Genomic DNA, 5,241 nt, shown 5'->3' with positions numbered 1-5,241 from the left:
TAGCGGTAAGAAGTGCAATAGTATCGAAGGAAATTGACGGAGATCCGAAATGTGAAATAATTTGGGTGAAGGTCACGGTTAAAGCAGGCTCAGACATGGTAATTGGATGTCTCTATAGAACCCCTGGCTCATCAGCTGTTGTGGCTGAGCACCTGAAGGATAATTTGGAAAATATTTCGAGTAGATTTCCCCACCATGTTATAGTTATGGGTGGAGATTTTAAGCTGCCGGATATAGACTGGGAGACTCAAACGTTCATAACGGGTGGCAGGGACAAAGAATCCAGTGAAATTTTTTTAAGTGCTTTATCTGAAAACTACCTTGAGCAGTTAAACAGAGAACCGACTCGTGGCGATAACATATTAGATCTTCTGGTGACAAACAGACCCGAACTATTTGAAACAGTTAACACAGAACAGGGAATCAGCGATCATAAAGCGGTTAACGCATCGATGATTTCAGCCGTAAATAGAAATATTAAAAAAAAGGTAGGACGATTTTTCTGTTTAGCAAAAGTGACAAAAAGCAGATTACAGAGTACCTGACGGCTCAACACAAAAGTTTTGTCTCAAGTACAGATAGTGTTGAGGATCAGTGGACAAAGTTCAAAACCATCTTACAATATGCGTTAGATGAGTATGTGCCAAGCAAGATCGTAAGAGATGGAAAAGAGCCACCGTGGTACAACAACCGAGTTAGAAAACTGCTGCGGAAGCAAAGGGACCTTCACAGCAAACATAAACATAGCCAAAGCCTTGCAGACAAACAAAAATTACGTGAAGCGAAATGTAGTGTGAGGAGGGCTATGCGAGAGGCGTTCAATGAATTCGAAAGTAAAGTTCTATGTACTGACTTGGCAGAAAATCCTAAGAAATTTTGGTCTTATGTCAAAGCGGTAGGTGGATCAAAACAAAATGTCCAGAACAGAGGATGACAGACTAAAGGCCTAAATACTAAATGTCTTTTTCCAAAGCTGTTTCACAGAGGAAGACTGCACTGTAGTTCCTTCTCTAGATTGTCGCACAGATGACAAAATGGTAGATATCGAAATAGACGACAGAGGGATAGAGAAACAATTAAAATCGCTCAAAAGAGGAAAGGCCGCTGGACCTGATGGGATACCAGTTCGATTTTACACAGAGTACGGGAAGGAACTTGCCCCCCTTCTTGCAGCGGTGTACCGTAGGTCTCTAGAAGAGCGTAGCGTTCCAAAGGATTGGAAAAGGGCACAGGTCATCCCTGTTTTCAAGAAGGGACGTCGAATAGATGTGCAGAACTATCTCTAACGTCGATCAGTTGTCGAATTTTGGAACACGTATTATGTTCTAGTATAATGACTTTTGTGGATACTAGAAATCTACTCTGTAGGCATCAGCATGGGTTTCGAAAAAGACGGTCGTGTGAAACCCAGCTCGCGCTATCCGTCCACGAGACTCAGAGGGCCATAGACACGGGTTCCCAGGTAGATGCCGTGTTTCTTGACTTCCGCAAGGCGTTCGATAAAGTTCCCCACAGCCGTTTAATGAACAAAGTAAGAGCACATGGACTATCAGACCAATTGTTTGATTGGATTGAAGAGTTCCTAGATAACAGAACGCAGCATGTCATCCTCAATGGAGAGAAGTCTTCGGAAGTAAGAGTGATTTCAGGTGTGCCACACGGGAGTGTCATAGGACCGTTGCTATTCACAATATACATAAATGACCTTGCGGACGACATCGGAAGTTCACTGAGGCTTTTTGCGGATGATGCTGTGGTGTATCGAGAGATTGTAACAATGGAAAATTGTACTGGAATGCAGGAGGATCTGCAGCGAATTGACGCATGGTGCAGGGAATGGCAATTGAATCTCAATGTAGACAAGTGTAATGTGCTGCGAATACATGGAAAAATAGTTCCCTTATCATTTAGCTACAAAATAGCAGGTCAGCAACTGGAAGCAGTTAATTCCATAAATTATCTGGGAGTAGGCATTAGGAGTGATTTAAAATGGAATGATCATATAAACTTGATCGTCGGTAAAGCAGATGCCAGACTGAGATTCATTGGAAGAATCCTAAGGAAATGCAATCTGAAAACAAAAGAAGAAGTTACAGTACGCTTGTTCGCCCACTGCTTGAATACTGCTCAGCAGTGTGGGATCCGTACTAGATAGGGTTGATAGAAGAGATAGAGAAAATCCAACGGAGAGCAGCGCGCTTCGTTACAGGATCATTTAGTAATCGCGAAAGCGTTACGGAGATGATAGATAAAATCCAGTGGAAGACTCTGCAGGAGAGACGCTCAGTAGCTCGGTACGAGCTTTTGTTAAAGTTTCGAGAACATACATTCACCGAAGAGTCAAGCAGTATATTGTTCCCTCCTACGCATATCTCGCGAAGAGACCATGAGGATAAAAGCAGAGAGATTAGAGGCCACACAGAAGCATACCGACAATCCTTCTTTCCACGAACAATACGAGACTGGAATAGAAGGGAGAACCGATAGAGGTACTCAGGGTACCCTCCGCCACACATTGTCAGGTGGCTTGCGGAGTATGGATGTAGATGTAGAAAGAGAACCTCTAATAATGCTTGGTTGTATGTAAGAAATGGATTGCAGGCCCTAATCTTTCGGGGGAAAATAAATTGTGAATAAATATTTAAAATAATTATCTATAAAGACAAGGACACAACACCACATTGCATAAATGCTCATTATAGTCATCGACACGTTGTGAAAGCAAGAGAGGAACTACGTCAGCATTTCATTACGCCTTATGGCATCCAGTGATAATGACCACAACGTTCGGATTTCCACAAATAACCTTCCATTTTTGGATGTGTGCCACATTTTGCAGTCTCGACCAAGATATCCGCTGTAGATGGTGCTTCTTAAATTCTGTAGGTGTATCATAATGTATTAGTGGAAAATTAATGGACTACACAGCCAAAGTTTCAGAATTTCGTTTATTTTTGATTCTGAGATTTCTTTGTCACTTTAGTGACCCTTACCCTCTCCGTTTCCGAGTTTATGTAAAATGCTAAATTACACCGTACTTCGGATTCCTCGTTATGCTGTAAGTCCTTTTGTAAATAGCTGCACGAACCAGTTCTCAGGTCAGAGTAAGACAAGTGCACGCTGTCTGCGATACCACCACTCCTACTTCTTTGTTTGGAGCATTCGTATAGGAATCCAATTAAGGAAGCTCGTTCGAAATGTTACACCGTTCGTTCTGTTATATACTTTCGCTTGCTAAATATACCGAGTAATCGAAAGGCAACATCTGCGTCACAATTGGATGCTGCAATTTTTTCGGCTGTTTATCACTATAAAGTTAAATAACTCTTATTGACTTAAAGAGGAATACATCCGTGCAGAGGTCCTGCACCCCTGACAGAAGTGCCGAGGGTACCTCAATTCCCGTAAAACTGTCTTTCTGTATTTCTTCTACACACATTTAGCAAAATTTATATTTTCGTGAGAAGGTTTTAGCATTATTGAAACACTTTACTTAAGTAAACAGTATTGATGAAAAATATTGCTCATACCAGATTAAATGCATCATGCTAGGAAATCAAATATAAATAATATTCACTTTCCAAAATAATTGAAAGCAAAACAAAATCTGCAAATCATTGTTTATGGCAGGTACTCTCCATTGGTTTTTATAAAATGCGTGATTAAAACCGGTTTCGGTCAAATAACCAAAGTTATGTGCTGTCGAGCTTGGCTAACACTTGGATGGGTGACCATCCGAGTCTGCCGAGCGCTAATGGCAAGCGCCGTGCACTGAGAACTTGTGCGGTCAATTGAGAAACTGCTTGACTGAGTAGTGGCTCTGGCTCCGGTCACGGAAGCTGACAACGACCAGCAAAGCGGTGTGGTGACCACATGCGCCCCCCCCCCCCCATATACGCATCTGGTGGGGCCTCTCGGCCGAGTAAGACACGGCGGTCGGTCGGAACCGTTGGGCCTATCGAGGCTTGTGCGGACAGAGTTTGAGTTTTATAATGCTAAAGATATCTTATTTGCTCCTCATACGTTATTAATAGTGCATAAATTATTCATTAGAAACAAAAACAAAAAGTTATATTTAAGAATTGAAAAAATATCCCTTGCCAGGAAATGTAATGTAATTATAATTTTAATCCGCATTTCCTTGCTTAGCTGAAATTGCATTTTCGAGATGCTGCAGTCACTGGCATTGTAAATATCCTCGCAACTATTCTGATGTTTCAATAAGCATCTCTTAACGCACACTTTGAAAAAACTTCAAAATGTACAAATAGCAGTCTCCATGCTACTCGAACCTTTATCTCGGAACATAAAAACAACTAACACGTTATGTAACTCCTCTGTATCAATATCTCTGGTATGTTTTACACCAAAATCAGTTGCACATTTTTCAAGGTAAGAGAAGCGGCTTTCATTTAAGGCTTTTTCTGACAGGAAATTAAACTCAGACGAGATGATGTGATATATATTCGGTCTGTAATATTGATAATTACCTACGGAAGGCTCATTCTTAAATACGCTACTTTTTTACTTACTAAGTAAATCGTATGAACCGAAACTTTGGACCATTAAAAGTGCTGACCGCAGGAGCAAGTAAATTACATAACACGTACAAATCTTTTACTCTTTAAGACAAAAAAAAAGACGAAGTTTTCAAAAAACTGGATGATTTATTCAAGAGAAAGAGCTTCACAAATCGAGCAAGTTAATAACGTGTTGGTCCACCTCTGACCCTAATACAAGCAGTTATTCGGCTTGGCATTGATTGATAGCTTTTGGATGTCCTCCTGAGGGATATCGTGCAGATTTATATCCAAATAGTGCGTTATATCGTCAAAATCTCGAGCTGGTTGGAGGACCTTGTCAATAATGTTCCAAATTTTCTCAGATGAAGAGAAATCCGGCTACCTTCCCGGCGAAGGTAGGGTTTGGCAAGCACGGTGACAAGCAGTAGAAACTCTCGCCGTCTGCGGGCGGACATTATCTTGCTGAAACATAAACCGATGATGGCTTGCCATTAAGGGCAACAAAACTGGGCGTAGAATATTGTCGACGTACCACTGTACTGTAAGGGTGCCGCAGATGACAAAGAAGGTTTAATGCTATCAAAAGAAGTAACACCCCAGATATCAGTCTTGATTGTAGGGCCGTATGGCGGTCGAGAGCCAGGTTGGTATCCCACTTCTGTCTCGGGCGTTCTCAGACACGGCTTCGCTGGTCATTGGGGCTCAGTTCGAAGCGGGA

The sequence above is a fragment of the Schistocerca piceifrons genome, chromosome X (genome assembly GCF_021461385.2).
Source record: "Schistocerca piceifrons isolate TAMUIC-IGC-003096 chromosome X, iqSchPice1.1, whole genome shotgun sequence".
Classification (NCBI taxonomy): Eukaryota; Metazoa; Arthropoda; class Insecta; order Orthoptera; family Acrididae; genus Schistocerca; species Schistocerca piceifrons.
This window is presented reverse-complemented; position numbering follows the sequence as displayed.